The sequence below is a fragment of the Dreissena polymorpha genome, chromosome 10 (assembly GCF_020536995.1).
Source record: "Dreissena polymorpha isolate Duluth1 chromosome 10, UMN_Dpol_1.0, whole genome shotgun sequence".
Lineage (NCBI taxonomy): Eukaryota > Metazoa > Mollusca > Bivalvia > Myida > Dreissenidae > Dreissena > Dreissena polymorpha.
Genome location: NC_068364.1, coordinates 71210733 through 71230823, shown reverse-complemented (window position 1 = coordinate 71230823; position 20091 = coordinate 71210733). Strand labels below are relative to the sequence as shown.

Here is a 20091-nt window from a genome sequence, read left to right as displayed (position 1 = left end):
GTATATTAACAGATGTTATAAAATCGGTGCAGAGAAAGAAACATGACGGAAATAAGGTCACTGACAAGACAATTTCTAACTGGAAAGGAATGTTTCCCGTGGCTCAAAATTGAGCCAGTGTGTGCTAAACAGTGGCTTGCTAAATCAAGACGGAAAAAGATATTAATGGCTGCTTATAAGCCAGGGGCAAAAAATACCATAAAAACTGTTAAATAAAACAAAAGTGATTGCTTAATTGTGTACAAGACTGCTTGTTATAGCGAGTTTACAGTACATGTACAATGTATTATTAATTCTGAACCTTTGAACATAAATACTCCTTAAAATTATCGGATTTTGATTTTTACTCATCAATTAAAAATTTCATGAGTGAAATACCCATCGGCTGAAAAAATTATCTGGAGCTCTGATGCTCATGATATTTTCATGTCCAGTGTTGGTCTTGACAAAAAGCGCTTGAAAATTGGCGTGGGTGTATTTATTTATACACAAAATCTGCGTAGCGCCGACAACATTGTAAAAGCTTCGTAGTAAATTTCCATTTGAGTATCGGGGTATCTCGCAAATGATTTTGACATTTTCCTGAATAAAATAAAAGTAATAAACACTGTATCATTGTCATAATTGAGTTCCTTCAATATTGCAACAATTATTGTACTGTATCTGATTGCACGCAAAGTGCCGTGTACAGTTCATATTCTTTTACAACGACCAATTAACAGCGTCATCTATATTTAGATTTTATGCAACATGTACAAGTCATTTTCTGAAAATTGGGAGAAAGTAAAAGTGATTTTTCGAAAATAAACCAACATTTTTTTTCCATTTAATTTGTCATAATTAATATTTTGTGTTGTCTGTGTATGTTTGTTTGGTTCTCATTTGTTTTTAGCAAATCTTATGAAAATTAATATCGTAATGTACATCAATGGTTAATGTTTAAAGCAAGTCCCGTTTCCGAGATCATATACGAGAATTACTTCGCTATGTTAACTGACGTATACAATTATTGTTTTGACAGACGACAGGTGTTTATCTAAAGTTTGTGTTTTTGTAATACACAGAATATTGGATTATCGCTGCTTGATTGAGCAATAAAACAAAGACGCAGTCGGCGGTTTTCAGTAGGCCTTTTGTACTGACCAACATAATAATTAATAGTGCATGTGCTTATCTAATATTAAGGGATAAAACACACGGGATACTAGACACTTTGTGCTTGTTTGGACCATAAAACGCAATCCCGGTGGCTTTTTTCAGTAGCAAACGTGTCCAGAAACTAACGAGTTCGGGTAATAAAGCACAGAGATTATGATCTGAATACTGCATGGAGCCTAAAATGAAACAAAATGCCGACAAATCAAAAGATTAACCGCCTAATGTTTGAGTATTTATTGTCAAAAAAACACTGAATACAATTGTTTTACTTGAAAAAAGTGTGGCTTTGTTGTTCATTCAACATCATGCGTTGTTTAGAATACAAACTAAAAATTTATATGGTTGGAAGGCGAATTTATTTCTCTACAATATTTACATTAACACAAATGATGTGAAACGCAAATGCTCTGACCAAGTTGCATAAAGATCGGACAAAAAAATGTGGCCTCTTGTGTTTACAATCAAATGTGGATGTACGACGGACGGACGGACAACGGATCAAGACCGATCACAAAAGCTCACCTGAGCAATCAGGTGAGCTTAAAAGTGAAAATGTATAAAAAATGTCGGTTACATGACTTATAACATTCAACACTTTTTTTTCGAAACCTTATCCCAGATTTTGAAAGCTAAACACGGACCCTAAGTTCAAGGTCAAAATTTGTGTGTGTATGGAAAGGCCTTGTCCATATACACATGCATACCAACTGTGAAGGTTAAATCTGAAGTGACATAAAAGTTATAAGAATTTTTCAAAATCTAAACGCAAAAACGTGACGGAAGGGCAGACCGACAAACAGTGCACTATAATTATGCACTCCTCGGGGGAATAACAAATAAGTTTAAGCATTCATAATTAACGAAGAATGCTCTTATAATTTTCTTTTTTCAAAGTGACTTCCTTAAAATTAGTCCGGCTAGTATGGTTATGTGGAATTGGAAAACTTGTGAATAGCATAATATGGGAATTATTTCTGTGCAGATAAATTTTACCGATTGATACAACTTATATTTTTTGCGAACATAAAGCAGGTATATAACTAGTAACCTGAAAATTAACAGGGGTCATCTGCCAGTCATGATCAATGTACCTATGAAGTTTCATGATCGTAGGCGTAAGCATTCTTGAGTTATCAACCAGAAACCATTTTACTATTTAGAGTCACTCACTCACTGTGGCCTTGACCTTTGACCAAGTGACCTGAAAATCAATAGGGGTCATCTGCCAGTAATGATCAATGTACCTATGAAGTTTCATGATCCTAGGCCTACGCATTCTTGAGTTATCGTCCGGAAACCATTTTACTATTTAGAGTCACTGTGACCGTGATCTTTGACCTAGTGACCTAAAAATCAATAGGGGTCATCTGCCAGTCATGATCAATCTACCTTTGAAGTTTCATCATCCTAGGCCTAAGCGTTCTTAATTTATCATCCGGAAACCATCTGGTGGACGAACCCAGGGTTTTTTTATCTGATTTTGGGGAAAGGGCCTGGCCTTTATTGAGGGGAAAAAAATCGCGCGAAATGCCGGATTATGGGGGGAAAAAATCACGCGAAACGCCGGATTTTGGGGAAAATAAGAAAAGTCTTAAATAATCAATTCAACATGAAGGCAACAGATAATTTAATTATGCAATATAATATTTTTTCTACACTGGATCAGATTAACTTATGTATTTAAAGTATAAAAAAAAACAATTTTTTTTAGGGGAAAAAATGAAGCCTGGGGGTAAATTTACCTGCTAAGGGGAAAACAATCCGAGGGGAAAGGGCCGATTTTCGGCGGGTCCCAAAGAAGGAAAAAAAGCCCTGGAACCGACGGACGGACCCATCGACATGTGCAAAACAATATACCCCCTGTTCATTGAAGGGGGGCATAATAAATTAAAATAGTTCAATTTTCTATTATCATAAAAAAAAAATTCAATCAACACATATTTCAAGTGTTCAGAATAAAAGTCTACATATTAAGTGAAGACAATCATATCGTGTACTGAATGTAATAACTTGTGTGTAAGTAACATTTTGTAAATTTTTCAGGAGAGCATATTTTCCTAAATACATTAAGAGCACTTATGCTACTTTTTGCATTCAAAATATTTCAGTGATAAAATTATGGTAACTGCTTCTTTCTTTACTTTGTATTGTTTTTAATGATATCTTAATTTGTAGTTGTTTTACAAATTTTACTATAACACTGATAAGAAAATTGGAACACTCAAAAATATTTATTATGTTAATAAAACAGATTTTAGCTTCTCCTGAAAATTTAACAAAATGTCAGTTACATTACTTATAACATTCAGAAAACAACATGTGTTTGCTTATTTCAATAAGGAAAAATTTGTTGTTGTTTTTTTAAATGAGGAACTCATTAATTCCAGAGTGAGGGGGCCAGGGCCGCTACACAAATCAGAAAAAAAGCCCTGTTGTCAAGTAAGTATTAAGGTAAGTATTCTTACCTTTTTCTGGTGAAACTGTCGTTTCTTTGGTCTCCCGCGCCCGCGGGCATTTCCATTTCTGTTGTTATTCATAATTGTTTTGGATCTATTGAGAAAAAAATAAAGGTTTATATCTACATGTAGAACTGTTTAATGGCACTCATCACAAACAATGTATAGTACCATATGTAATTATAGAAAAGATATCAGGGGACAAAAATATTCATAAATTTTCACTCGTCCTGCAAACACACGCACTCGTCCTTCAAATATGTGTGAAATAAAGATTGCAAAGGGCTGATATGACTTATAAAATTTCCTAAAGTATATCACTGCTAAGCAGTGAAATAAGTTACTTTATTTATGAGGAACACAAAATAAATAATTTTTTCGAATGCTCGCGTGCTTTCCGTTTCGGACGTTTAAAAAAATCGCCCCCGCCCCCTTTTAAGAACGCTCGTATATCAGACATTTTTCAAACGAAATTCAGACTGGTTTAAATCTGGTTGAAAACCGTACTTCGCGCTTAAATAATTCTTTAAAAGTCAATACTAACAGTGACTGCAGTTGCATGGTTCGCTGTCAACATGTACGCGCAAAGCTTACACCAAAAAGCCAATATTTACTCGGGACACAAGTCTCGCATATCAACGCGCACCTGCTGTATGAAATTTACAATTACAATTTCCGGTTCATTCGCAAAATGGGTTGGAAAAAAAATCGGGTAGGAAAATAAATTTGGGTAGGAAAATAAAATTGGGTACGAAAAAACATTTGGGGGTATGGGGAAGTAGTACCCGTGGGAAACTTGACCCATTCAGCGAATCTGGTGTGAGGCGGGTTACATTTGTGATCAAATATAACAAGAAATATCTTTAAAAATATATTCGACGTGTATTTTCTGTACCACCTATCTTAAAAAACGTTCTGTTACAGTAAAACATTTGTGGGTTATAACATTACTTTTCAGCAGATATATTCAAAACTTGAAATGCTCTTTAATTTCACCATGTTCTTTAATTTCACAAGTATATCATACCAAACTTTATGTTTCGTTGTTTCCTTTCCTAAGTTAATGATAATTGTGTACGGGTGTGATTTCACATGCCCATGTGTATGAACATATAAAAAAATCTTTTGATTATTGTTTTTTCTCTAATTCAATAAGCTTAGGCATGTTTGTTCGTTAAGTACGACAATACTTTTATGATGATTCCTGAAAGTAGGTATGAGCACATAGTCGTAAGAGCACTTGAATACGTGAGTTCGCCCATGAACACATGGTAAGGTTAACTAAATCTCCGCGATATGACCTAATATGTGTTTACAACAGCAAACAATATCCAACAAACAAATGAATTATCAAACATTGTATGTGCACTGATGTGTCTCTGTAATTTCTGTTTGAAAAGTTTATTAAATATGCAAAATGAGAAAGCACGCATAAAAGCGAGTTTCATAGAGATCGTACGGCTATTATGTTGTTTAAATACCACATTCGCTTTAACGTTTACAAATGGCAGGTTCGAAATAATTCGTTTTCTTTACACTCATGATCGCGTTAAACGTTAATTATACACGTTTTCATTCGCAATTTATTTACAAAATCACGACAAATGTCAAATACAATACAGAAAATGCATAGTTGTTTCATTGATCTATAAACAAATAATGGATTGAATATAACTCATTTAAAATTAATGTTTTCAAACTATTATTATATCTTTTTCCCAGAAAGTGCTGTCCTATTTATAGCTGAGCTTCCTTTACCTTTATTAATGATAATCAGCGAGGTATGCCGATTAGAAAAATCAAGCTCAATCGAACTGGCTCGGTCTTTTACATAGGTAGCCATTGTGGAGATTTTTTTCATGGTAAAATAACTTAGACGAGCTGCTTCGCAGCATCGTCAATATAAAGGGCTCCGATAGTTTCAACAAAGAGCAAAATTGCGCTGTAATTTTTTGTTCAATAAATAAGTTTAATCCACAATTGTAAACACATTTCCTTAACAATTTAAACTGGCCTTGTATTCAAGTTTATCTTTTGGGTTAACACCAGGAATACAATGTGGCATAGATGAAAGCAGTGCAAATGTATGCAAAAAAAGACAACGACAAAGGAAAACATTAATAACTCAACACTAAGCTATACATACTGCAAGACATTTTTTTATTAAATATACATATTCATAAAGCACACCGGTCATCTTAAATTGATAAGTCTAGTCAGTAAAGCATTTTGCGTATGTGTATGTATGTATGTATGTATGCATGTATTAATGTATTTTGACCTTGCAGTCAAGGATAACCCATGAAAGTGCAAGCACTTATTTCCAATGGGGTCCTTTGGTTTTTCGCTCAAGAGACAGCAAGCAGAAGAGACGGTATTGAGATACAAGGAATCCGGGTGCGATACCCTAGCTCTTTGCGAATAGATCCCTTGGTTCTTTTACGTGCTCAGTGTATAGCATCGATACACGCGAGAATTACCTGGGTTTCATACCAGTACATCTCTAGTTGGGTGCGAAACACTTGAAGCATTTCTGAAATTTCCAGTGCGCCCGGACCGGGGACCTCTGGAATAGTAGACCAGTGTGATACCACTCGACCACCGCACCACCCATTAATGTTGATGTGGACTATATCTACCAAAAAAATTACACATATATCATATTTAGTAAGAAGTTCGTTTTTCATAAGTGCCGACTTTGCATTATTGTTTCTTAGTTTCAGAATTATTCGTCTAGTTGTACCCTTCTTAGCTGGAATTTGAAATATGTCTATTATGCCTTCTGGCTTGAGTTCAACGTCTGTCGTGGTTTTCAGGATTTTTGAAACGGTTTGAATGAGAATGTTTTCTTATGTTTCTCTGGAATGTTCAATGTTGACGTCGTTCTTTCGCAAATACTTCTCATTATAATTCACCATCTTCGGTGTTTTAAATTTTTTCTCAATTTGTATTTGTAGCTCAGGTATTGCCTTTTAGTTATTGTTCTCTTTATCAGAAATAATTTGTTTCGACTGTTGGTTTGCAAAGTAAATGTTTTTCATTTAGTGATTTTGTTTGTTTTGAAACTTCGGTTTCAATTGTTTAGGAAGTGGTTACTTTTATTGTGCTCATTACCATAGAAACGGTTCTATTTATTAAATCATCAATCTCTTCTCCCATAAGAGTACTTTTGACTATGATGTTCCCTCAGCCCCTCAGTCATAGTTTCCAGCTGTGTGTTGATATTGTACAGCTCGTCCATGCTTGCCAGTCTTTCGTTTCATTCATAATCGGTCCCGTTCCCAATCGGTAAAAGTATATATTTTTCCAAAATGGGAGTTACAGATTCCCAATGAAAAGTTTCCAAAAAAATACTTTTTCAATCTCAAAATTTTGTTTATTTCCCATCCATATAAGTGCAACTTTAGTAAATATAATACTGAACACACTGATATTCTCAAGCAAAAGAACAACACTTATATCCCAATTTAAGTCAAAACGCCGCTAATTTTCACATTCAAATTGGACCCGGCCCCATTCCCAAAATGGTGAAAAAAAACTTCTTGCAATTGTACTGTTACTAGAGTCAGCGCGTTGCTTTTAGTTAGCTGGTTTGGTTTGCGGTGTTTGTCCTTGGAAAATGAATTCCGGTTGCTCAGATTTAGAGTTATTACTAATTGTTATATTCACACTATATTGTCGATTTTCTATGATATTACCCAATCAATACTGCCGGTAAACTAAGCCACTAAGACAATTATTTACAGGTCCACTGTTGCGCGGGGAATTAATAATCAATTATTTAATATGCTGAATAAGTCCAATGCGTCCAGGGGTCTTCTAAAGGCAATAGAAAGTCCATTTTTTGACAAGGAATATTCCACAATTGTCACTTTTAAAGTCCAATTTATGAAATCAAACATTTAATTCCTTTATCAATGACACATTTTATTACTATTTAGTACCAACTATCACTACGTTCTGTCACTAGTTCATGTCATAAAGGGCATTACAAACCGGAGCTGTGATTATCAAAACAGCATTGCTCAATTATCTCGCGCTCTAAAATAATAGTTTATTCTTTCTGCTTTTACAATTAGTATTTTAATTTTCAAAATCGTTGTTCTCTGCTCTGTTATATATTGTATTATTGATCTGGTTATTATTATTGCAACACGACACGTGAAATAACTTTGTTTATAACTGTATGCATTAAACACAATGTTAAATGTGTAGTCTAATAAACTGTCTGTTTTGTCCTGTTGTTTGTTTTTTCATCGCAGTTACTTCATAATGCTTTAACTTTTTTAATTGTTAACAATATTTATTTTTATAATGGTATCTCCACATTACAATACAATGTGCCTAGTAGAACGCAGAATATCGTTGGTGTAATATCAAGGTAAAAATTCATGGTGAGGTCCAAACAGTTTTTAGAAATTTGACGTCTGGGAACAATATGAGCATAGTGAAGTCGAGTGTCAAAAACAATACAAACAAATATTGGTGAAATGTCAAAATATGTGTTCAAAGCATAACTAGCAAACTCCTTTCTGACATTGAGTTGTCTTCCTTAGATATGCAGCCAGTGTGTAATACATTTTTGTTATATATGTTATACAATAAACAATTAACATCAGACGTAGACGCATATTTTCGATTAGTTTTAATGTCCACAAAATCATTTAAGGTTAACTTTGAATCATTGTAGGAATTTGGTTGATTAAGACTTTGGGTGCTTCAGTTGTCCATGTTTTAACAAAGGCGATCGACGTGTGTACCAGCTTTTCAATGTTTAAAGGTGGCCGAGTTGATGTTGATATATTTTCCCATTTTTGTTATGTGTCGCAAAAAAGTGATTATGAGTCAAAATGTGATGTTATTAATGACAGATGTGCAAAAAAATTGGTCAAAATCGGTCAAGAAATGCCCAAATTCAGTACAAAGATACGGCTTTTCATTTTCTGTGCATGCACAGATATGATCTAAATTTAAAAGACACGCTGATCACATGTAAAACCACGTGACCATTGCATCATTGTTTTCAACACCATTTGCTATGGAGAAACCGCGTCTAGGTTGGCCTCCAACATTAACGCAATCAGCTCGTAAACGACAAGGAAAAGCATCGTACGACAAAAAGAAGGTCAGAACTATCGATATGGGAGATTCGCTCGAGGAATGGACTCGCCTGAAGAATGAAAATAAATGCACAGAGTCGGAGTTGGTGAAAATGCTCATCGCATCATATGCAAAAACAACCGTCTCGGCCAAAGAAAAGTACGTAATTATATGTGTAGATTACATTTGCACTGTTTTTAAGTTGAATATAAAACATTGCCACATAATTATGTTAATAAATGCCCGTTAGCAGTCCTTACCTTTTAATACTGGTCATGCATCTTAATACTTATGTAAATTCTGCTCTTCACATAAATGAAACCATCATACCACTTTTAAGGGTTTTAAGGGTTTTCAACTTATTTTTTTTCTTTTTATAAGTTATACATTATCCTATGTGTACCTAGTATATCACGGTAAGAAATGTAGTTCACATATTAACTTCATTTAAGACATTCTGAGTCAGACGAAAGTTCAACTTCAACACACTCAAAAAGAAGAAAGCTGTCTTCACCAAAGTCAAAGCCTGTGGAACAACCACACTGGTCAAGTAAATTGTCAGATGTTGCACACGCAAGTGGCAGGTATGATTATAAAAGTGATAGATATTGAATGTTAATGGCATTGTGCAGAGTTCTCTTACACGGCGTGCGAAATTCGCACTAGCCCGCAGGGTTTTGGCTAGTGAACATCCATTCGGGCTAGTTGGAATTAAACAATTTATATAGTCGGGCTAGTAAGAAAATTTTCTTTTTATATATGTGTATTCGGGTTATTACTTTAAAATCTGAATTTTGGGCACTGCTAACATGAATTTTATCAAGTGAACATGCTGCTTTTGTTACTTTTATAAATATCTGCAATTATGATTACAGTTCAGGAATATCTGGCGTCCAGGAGTTGTCGGACTTCACAGACATTGACCATGATAGGTGAGATTTGATAAAAAATATGAATTATGGAATTTCAAACTTGTCTTATCACCACATAGCTCAGTTGGTAAGAGCTTTGTTTTATTATTCCAGGGCAAGCGCCGTAGCAGAAACATTGATTTCTAAATACACAATGTCGAAAATGCACTCAACGTATGTTGCAACTCCATTCTTCTAAAGTAATCTGTTCAGGGAACAATGTCCTTAACTACAAAAATTGAACTGTACTATACTACATGAAAGATAATAATTTGCGTTTTCCTGATAAATGACTCTGTTTAAGTAACGACAACAACATTGCCATTCCCTGATCTTTTTAGGAAACCTAAGACTGTCTAAAGATGGCGTGTCTATAAAAACTGGCAATGTCTTAATCAAACAATAAAAATGATCGACCACTTTACCTTTCTGTCCACATCCGGCTGCGTTGCACAGGTCGGAAGTGCAGCAAACATGACACGTTCGGTTACCATGCGCACGATTCGAACACGTCTGTCGATGTATCAAATAATGTAACAATAACAGAGTTAACATTTCAGTGTATAATTATATCGTTACGCTCGATGTTAAATGAATCACAAAACAAAATGTTTTCAGAGCAATTCATCAATCTGCGATGGTGGGAATCAAACTCTTAGTGTGAGTCGATCTGTTTGTATAAAGGAAGTATATATTAACATACCGCTGTTTCTGTGCAACCGAGGTCAAAAAGCACTTCTCCATATCTGTTGCTTGTCTGCTGCATATAACATCACTACATTAATAACGAAATCAGTGTATAAACATAGTAACACAAGAAAATGTGTCATTATAAACATGGCGAGGGAAATATTGACATTTTGCATTATATCAGTTTCTTATAAACCGCAAAGTTCTAGGTTATATTAAATATCGAAATTAATCGCTATTCCCCCTTAATGCACCTTGTAGACCAATGATTCCAGTCCTTACGTAGCAGCCGTGTTAACACATATTTTAAAGGCTTTAATTGTTTTTTTTACGTTCGGCTTTTTTTTCTTATAGTTCAAGTACAGGAATAGTTAATCCACTTGGCAAAGAGTGAACGATCAATACAACACTATTATCTTGAATAAACACATTTTCCAGTAACTTTACAGGAAATCTAAGTTTTCCTTCCTATATAAACTGAGTTATTGTCAACGAAAGAATTAAATAATTTCTTAACAAGCATCGTCTCCTTAAATCTTGAAAAAAAAACATAACTTGATAATTATAACATTATATTGATTCAAAACGCTCACAACATTCTTTTATGTGCTTCTTACTTATAAAATACGAGCATTTCCTTTCCAATGCAATTTCTACTTTCACTTCAGAAAACGTACACAAGTATATACACGTTTGAGTGAAGCAGGTTTGTTCATTTTCAATATCCGGTTGAAAAGAATCTGGTATTTTAAAATTGAGTTAAAAATGTACATAAGGAGTACTGCATGGATTTAAGTACTAAACGACATGATTGCGACTTTCCTTGTGCAAAGAGTACAATCTTGAAGTATACGTTGACGCAAAATGAAAGTGCTGTAGGATGGTTTGCTTCACTCATTTGCACAAGCTCTTGTTTCCGATGACTAGTTTTTATCTGAGCTCTATCAACCTGTGAGAATATCATCCGTCTCTGACCCATTGGTTCATTAATTAATGCATCGCAAGAAGAGGTGGCGCCCGTGATTAACGGCCATGTAACAGCATGGATTATTTAGTTTTCGGTGCTTTAGCTTTCATGTAAAGGTGTATTCCAGCTAACTTACAATGCTCTATTTGTTCTGCCCAGACATTCGTCTTCGTTATCATTCACCAATTTGATACCTACTTACATATTTTAGTTTAGTTTAAACTTAATTAATTTAGCTCGATTGCATCGAAAGCCTGCGGCTTACGACACGCTGTCGAGTTTGTTTCGTTAATAGAACCAGTAATGAGTGTTTTTTGGGGGAAAAACAACGATCTGACATTAGGAATCGACCCCGTGACCCCCTTCCCGGCGCTAGAAAGTCACATTTTCGGCTATACCGCGGTTACTTAAGACAAAGATAATTTGTAATTGCATATTAACATTTAAGGTAGCAATATAATAATAAAGTTTACTGAAAAGTTTCACCAAAATTTAACGTATGAATTGTAGTTTTATAGACCCATCGTCCGTCATATGTTTTTTTAATCCGTGAACAAATTCATTTAAAATGGCCTTACTATGTTTAATTCGACTACATGCCACTAGTTACAGACTCCCAATATCAGGGTGCTGGATCACGTGACTTTTTGGGGTTCCCAATTAAACATTTATGGATTTAATCACACCTGTTAGTGGTGTGCTTTTTTCAAACAACACTTTTAAATAATTTTTCTTAAAAATTTCAACTAGTGTATACAAGACATATATTATTACGCTGCTTATGTCAATGTTAAATAATCAGAATAGCATGTGTTCTTGTTAAAAAAATGTTCATGTGTACTGCATTTATTTATACGGTTATGCTTCACACAACGTTAAATTTTGTCACCGATTTCAGACGTATTCAAGAATGTATTCTTATACTTAAAGATATCAGCACACACTGCAAGAAAACCCCCGTTGATTCTGCGCCCTGAATATATGAATACTTTAAGATATTTCGTCACGAAGCTTGAGTGTTTGTAAAACCTTTCATCAATTAATCAATTAGTGTTAATAATTACTTTCATGTTTATACATTATAATTATATATACATACAAAGTCACTTTGTTATACACGATCCGGATGAGCACAATTAAACAACTATGCATTTTTCATATTCGAAATATGCTTTTTTAATAAGCACTGCCACGTCGGATAGGGTTCCCAAAAATGTGTGAAATGTTAATAAGATATTGAATGGATATTGCTCAGGTGAGGTGTTAGAATTGGTCTCTGTATGACGTCCGTTCGTCCACATTTGGTTTGTCAAAACTCTAGCATTTACACTTCTCAGGCATTCTTTATGAAAGTTGCTGAAAGATCTCAGTCAAGTTTGATAATGAGCAAAATCACATAATTAATGCCATAATTATTGCCCTTAGATTGCCCAAATTTTCATTATACTATTCAAAATCCTTTTAAACACTCTAGAAGTCACAATTTTGTTTCAGATTTTATGAATCTTGGTCAAAATATTTATTTTTGTAAGCAAAGTTTGATGTTGGGTAAGGGAGGTCAACTCAATATATAGGTCACCAGGAAAAATCTTACAAAAACACTCCATACACCAGAGTTTTGGTTCAATAATAATGAAACTTTACCAGGATGTTTGTCAAGTTTGACGTTTGGTAAAGATTAAATGAACCGACTCGTCTCAGGTGAGCAAACTAGGGCCATCTTGGTCCCTCTTGTTTTTTTACTGGCATCCGTGTGCAGTTTTCATTAATGGAACAGAACTGTGTAGGTTTTTAACAAATCTGCTTCATCTTGTAAGCGTTATTTCATATTTTTCTCAACTTCAAGGGGAGATGATTCTAAACGTATTCTTACGTTGCTCATTTACGATAGGGGTTGAGTACTCATTGATATGAAAACAATGTAAAAGTTTAAATGTGTTTACGAGCCTCCCCACCCTTTCACGCATAGATTTCATGGGCATAATAAAAACAAAAAATGGTTACAATAAAACAGCATATTTATTTAAACTAAAATGTCTACATCAAAACAAAAAGTAAACATAGAACACAAATAAAATAATTTGATTCTACTGGGGCTCGAACCTTTTGCCTCTCACATGTGAAGCGAGCGTGTAACCATTAAACTACGGAAAAATCACCTTCTAACTAAGATATAAATAAGCTATTAATAGTCGGTTTAAATGTAAACCCGGAAGTTTAAACGCTGGATAGTGAGCGGGGTTGAAGGTCCATACCAAAGGGCCCATACCACTGGCAACATACGGGTCAGGCCTGCGGCTTTCTATATGTGGATCTTAAAAAAACCTGTAGGAGGACTTGATAGTAATGAGACTGGGGTGCTGTGATGGTGCTTCTCATTGATAAGCGACTGCTTCCTTTATCGAGACTCATTATTACAATTAATAATACGAGTCGCGCTTCGTGCTCTATAGCGCCTTTATTAGTAGCTAGGTGGTTGCTAGGATAGTGGAACAAAGAAGTTTTGTTTTTATACAAAACCAGAAAGTTTCACCGGTTCGCGTATTTTCCCAGTCCCTGTGATCTTTTATTATTGCCCAGTCCCTGTGATCTGTTATTAATAAAAAGAATTAGCTTTGCATTATTGGCAATAAATGTTGTATTAAATGTAATAGGCACAAATGCAGTACTTATTTGCACTAATTTACACACAAAACTCACCACAGTGCAAGATATTCTGACAACAAAAATATATACATTGATCCGTAAAATAACTTCTCCCAAAAGTGAAAAAATACGTATTACAGACTAGTCGCCGCACCTCAATGCGACACCAATTATTAACGATTACAAAACAATTATTGTCAACATTACTATTTAAACGTTTGTATAATACTGCAATCAAATAAAGAATATCAAAGTGGCTCGTTGGTCTAGGGGTATGATTCTCGCTTTGGGTGCGAGAGGTCCCGGGTTCAAATCCCTGACGAGCCCTAATATTTTGCAGTTGTTTTCAGTATCAAAACAATCTAAATGTCTGGATGTTTAATTCAATGGATTCAATAGAGCATTGAAATAATATACTCAATATTGAAAAGTATTGTTTGATTATTCCACCGATTTTTCATGTACATAAATAATAAGCAATAATGAATTTCAAAACGCTGGGTTCGTTCAGTATTCGAACGAGAAAAATACATCTCGAAATTGGGGCCATAACGAATCTCGCACATTTTCATTAGCAAAGAAACATTTTGATGAAATATTTATGAAGACTGTTACCTTCCTAAATTTTGTTTCATTATTTATAACAATCAAATATAATCATATAATATAATCATATCTAAAAACGTACAACGGCCGGGAATCGAACCCGGGCGCCCGCGTGGCAGGCGAGCATTCTACCACTGAACCACCGATGCGATTCTGGAGCGACTTCTTAACATAAGACAAGTTAACTTACGATGATATTTCGCATATGGAGATTGTTCGACAAGCGCAAAATGATGGGAGTTCAATCTTGAAAAAACAGCATAGCGTTATGTATCGTTGATATTTCGTTATTATTAACGTAATAAGTAACGGTGAACTTGTAATAATATGAGGATTAATCGTAAACTACAACCGATAAGCAAACCCCTTTACATAGTTGATTATAAAATGTGTTGTTACAGTAGCATCAATCTTTGAATCATTTTAACAATTTATGTGTTTGCAATTAACCGCATTCATCTTTATTTTTTTCTAATTATAGTGTTAATAACATATATAAAACTCGCATTATGATTGTATAATGTGTTTTTCAATCGATGGTAAAAACGTAACGAACTCGTCCGTCTTTGGTATAGGAGACCTGTCGCCCCTAAAGCGAGAATAGTACCTCTAGACCAACGAGCCAACACAGGAAAGACAGCTTGTTAACCTAAGTAAGCTATATTATCGCCCTCTACATTTTACCTGTCACGTATACACTTTCTTGCGAATGAAGTATCCTAAATAAGTCGCCATCAGTGGATAAAATGAATCTACATTTGTATAAATATGAAGCAATGACATCTATTTATGTTTTGCAATCAGAAGAGATTTTATCATGTTCTTATTCTTTGTTAAGTAAGTATGCAATAGATGTGGTGAATAAACTATAAAAACATAAAAAAGTGAAAATGGGAATGCGCACGTCCCGCTTGACTAGGGGTATGATTTTCGCTTCACCTCATATTGATATGCATATATTCACAAATATTGAGACATATTTGGGTCTTGAGTTCATGGCGATGATAGTTTTTGATTAGCATTTTGAAGAAATGTTTAATAATAGAACTAAAATATATTATATTGATGTCAAACATGTGTTAATCTGCGTTTTGTGAACATTTCCGCTACACTAACAAACAGTGTTACGGGCAAATAAAAATAACATGCTGTAATCAGTTTATTAGCTTAAATGAAACGTACTATCTTGAATTCGTGACTTAGTTAAAGACACCACACGATGAAGACAACTGGCATTATACATTATATTATATGAATTCCAAACGAGCGTAAATATGTGACGGGCTTGTTAACCATTGCAACCCGGGACCTCTCGCACCCAATTCAAGAATCAATCTCCCATAATCCTACGAACCACAAAGGCAAGACAGCTGTTCATATAAGTATTCTATACAATCGCTCTCTACACTGTACCTGCCATGTATACAGTTTATTGCGAATGAATAGTGTTTAATTAGACGATTTAAGTGGATAAAATGAATCTATAAAATATGACGATACCATTTATGCTTGTTGTGCAGTCAAAGTGCATTTCATAATTGAACTTATTCATTGAAGGTAGGTTATGTCATACAGACTGTGATTAAACTATATTAACATTAAATAAAACATCAAACGGAAATGTGATATCACAACGCCCCTTTGGTCTAGGGGTATGATTCTCGCTTCGGGTGCGAGAGGTCCCGGGTTCAAATCTCGGACGGGCCCATTTATATTTTAAACACGTTTTCCATATACGTGGATAATAATATAATATATAGTGCGAGTTGTCTATATCTTATAATCGTTATGGAAAAAACAAACAATCAAACTCCAACGCTTTAAAAATATTTATTATAAACGATATCACAACAATTTCTCGCAATCTTACTATTCGAATGTTCTTATTATACGGCGATCAATAACAAGCGTGGCTCGTTGGTTTAGGGGTATGATTCTCGCTTTGGGTGCGAGAGGTCCCGGGTGAAATCCCGGACGAGCCCTACTATTTTGCAGTTGTTTATCAGTACCAAACTAATTTAAATGTTTGGATGTTTATTCAATTGAGCATTTGGATAATATCGTCAATATTGAAAAGTATTGTCTGATTATTCCACCGATGTTTCATGTAAATAAATTTTGATAAATAATGTAGTTGAAAAACTGGGTTCGTTATGTATTTGAAGGAGAAAAATACATCTCGAAAATGAGACCATTACGAATCTCGCACATTTTTATGGGTAAAGAAACATTTAGATGAAATATTTATGAATAATGTTATATTCGGCATTTTCTTCATTATTTATAACAATCAAATACAGTATCTGTAATCATGTATAAAAACGTGCAACGGCCGGGAATCGAACCCGGGCCGCCCGCGTGGCAGGCGAGCATTCTACCACTGAACCACCGATGCGCTTATTGTAAAGGCCACCTCCAACGTTGGCTTTCGCAAATTCGGCGAAACCCGATTAACCTTTTACATTTTAAATCTCTGTTCTTTAAACAAGTGGGGTATGATATGTCGGTTGAATTTATCAGCGAATATAGAATTGAGTTTAAATGCACATAAATTGTTTCGGCACAGTTATGCTATATTTTTCTAATATTCGGCGCATATCTTGGGAAAATCTGTGTCATTTAAAACGTTCTATTCTCTACTATATGTGTATCCAATTTAACAACTCCCAATACCTCTGAAATCACTTAATATTTAATGAAGCGAATATCCTGAAAAAAATGTGTGTATGCAAACATACTGTAATTCTTGTTTCAATTAAATGCCGAGAAAACAGCGTCTAAAAATATCATATTTAGTCTGAAGTACTGATTTATTTAACAATAATACCGTATTAAATCATTTAACAACGTTTTTCTGTAAGTATTGCTACGGGGGTTATCGCAAGATACAGGAAACGTCCCGTTTCAGATACACCTCTATGTCTTTTTGTGCGGGAAGTAAAACTAAGAATACTGCGCCTTGGTTTTACGTCTAATTTGAAGGACGAATTGATAGGTTAGGTTCAATCGCGGAATCGAACCCGCGACATTTCGCTGCAACCGTGTGACCATTAACCAATAAATTGTTTTATGTTTTACATTCCATCTAATTTTATGTCAAACATAAATTATTTATCATCTTAGCATTTATAATAAAAACAAACACATTTGTTTAGGTGTCATGACAAGCAGGGTAATTTATTTCTTGAAAACACACGCACAAACACTGGTTCCACAAAAAAAAGATTGCCATAAAGTATGAATGGCAAATAAGTGTCATTATACATAGAACTGTGAAAAATGGAGTATAACAAGTATACTCGTTAATGTCCGGAACCAATGCCCCTTTCTTTCTCAAGTCATCTTTCTACTCTCTTAACACTCACTGAAACACATAAAGCATAATATTAGCTTTTAAACAAAACATAGCATTAACAAATAAAAAAATACGATTTAAAGAACGTCAACGCTCTACCCTGCTTGCCTGTCGGATGAACAAACCTACAAATCTATGCACGAGGAAATCTTGATTTCCGCATCATTGAACATGCGCACCTTCAAAACCTGTATAACAACTTAATCAATCATACACCGACAATAAATACAGTTATGTTTTATATTCCATTTCATTTTATGGCTAACATAAATTATTTATCATCTAACCATTTGTAATAAAAACAAACACATTTGTTTAGGTGTCATGACAAGCATGGTAATTTATCGACAGAAAAAGAACGGGGCAAAATATGATGTAAAATGTTCAATTTCCAACATCAAGTACCATATATATTTACAAACACAAATGAGAAGAAACAATTTTTTGTGTTTCTTCCGAATCTCTCATGTATCGATCCTTAGCATTATCAGTTTTCCACCGCCCATGCTTTTTGACGATGCTGGAACAGCATCGTCTAAGGTATGATAGCCATCAAAAAATTCTTCACAATGGCGACCTATGTAAAAGACCGAGCCAGTCCGATTGAGATAACTCGATTTTTCAGTTACTTCCCTTGGGCATTCGCCACTGCGTAGGAGATTGCTCGTTGATTTTCATTGATAACATTCACCTAGCAGAGTTGTCGTTCGTGTTTCAACATTCAACAATGGCCGCCCCCATGAGAGTCTCAATACAAAACTTGTTTACTGCATACATTGGCTTGTTTCGCTATTTAGAGGCTGTCATTTATGATATATGAATTATTTATTCACTAAATCTCCGCTAATGACAACAATGGATGGAATTCGAAGGATATATTCGATGTGAATGGATCACTTTCTACAACAATGGCTTCGCCCATGAGAGACTTGATAACACTCGTGTCAAAACTTTCTTACAGCTTAAATTAGCTTGTTTCGCTATTTAGTAATGCAATAATAAAATTCATACAAACCAGTAATTTGAGTAAAGAGTTTGTAATTAATGTTGTATTTCAGGACAGATTGGAGATATGCAAATTCCATATGAGCTGTTGATATCGGGTATCATAGCCATTCAATAAGTCGCAAAATGCTCGAACAAAATTTATAAAGCAAAATGTGACTTAAATTGATAACTAAAAATACCAGTATCATCAGTTTGCCAGTTTTGCCTTGTCAATCTGTCGAGACCCAGAAAGTGCTTCATTTCACATTGAATATGTCCTTCAAATTCCATAAAATGGAAGTAAAATGGAAGTTAAATGGTTACTGGATGATAACATAATAATGCTCAGGCCTAGGATCATAAAACTTCATAGGTACATTGATCATGACTCGCAGATGACCCTTCTTGATTTTCAGGTCACTAGGTCAAAGGTCAAGGTCACAGTGACTCAAATTGTAAAATTGTTTACGGATGATAACTCAAGAATGCTTACGCCTAGGATCATAAAACTTCATGGGTACATTGATCACGACTGGCAGATGACCCCTGTTGATTTTCAGGTCACTAGGTCAAAGGTCAAGGTCACAGTTTCTCGAAATAGTAAAATAGTTTCCGGCTGATAACTCAAGAATGCTTATGCCTAGGATCATGAAACTTCATAGGTACATTGATCATGACTGGCAGATAACCCCTATTGATTTTCAGGACACTAGGTCAAAGGGCAAGGTCACAGTGACAAAAAACGTATTCACACAATGGCTGCCACTACAACTGACAGCCCATATGGGGGGCATGCATGTTTTATAAACAGCCCTGGTTTCTTTTAATGTTTAAATTTATAGATTTTACAGATCATAAATTAATAACCCATTCTTATCGGAAAAATAAAACCTGTCTGTCTTGAAAATACCTTTTTTCTGATCAATAATTACTTTAAATCAATAATACAACAAAAACTATGAAATATCTTCTATATTAATAACTTACAAAGCATTGTTTTCTTGGCCCAGAGACAAACTACTTTTTATCTTTGGTTGTCCGTCAGTTTTTGAGGTGGGTTAGGTGCATATAGAAACTCTTTCTTTTAGCCACTACTCCTTTTCATTTTTTGAAAGATTTTACCGAAATTTCTAAGGATTGATCTTTGGTTGACTCTCTTTCAAAGTTGTTGAAAATGTTTCAGTTCGTTGCATATGTCAATCTAGCTTGAAATAG

General features: G+C 34.7%; 3 non-coding genes across 3 annotated transcripts; 1 reads left to right on the top strand and 2 right to left on the bottom strand.

Annotated features, from left to right (window-relative positions):
- Window positions 1-14183: 14183 nt before the first annotated feature.
- Window positions 14184-14255, top strand: Trnap-ugg (transfer RNA proline (anticodon UGG)). Its single transcript has one exon. It is a non-coding gene; the product is annotated as a tRNA-Pro (tRNA).
- Window positions 14256-14613: 358 nt separating this feature from the next.
- On the bottom strand, window positions 14614-14683 carry Trnag-gcc (transfer RNA glycine (anticodon GCC)). Its single transcript has one exon. It is a non-coding gene; the product is annotated as a tRNA-Gly (tRNA).
- Window positions 14684-16858: 2175 nt separating this feature from the next.
- Trnag-gcc (transfer RNA glycine (anticodon GCC)) lies at window positions 16859-16929 on the bottom strand. Its single transcript has one exon. It is a non-coding gene; the product is annotated as a tRNA-Gly (tRNA).
- Window positions 16930-20091: the final 3162 nt, after the last annotated feature.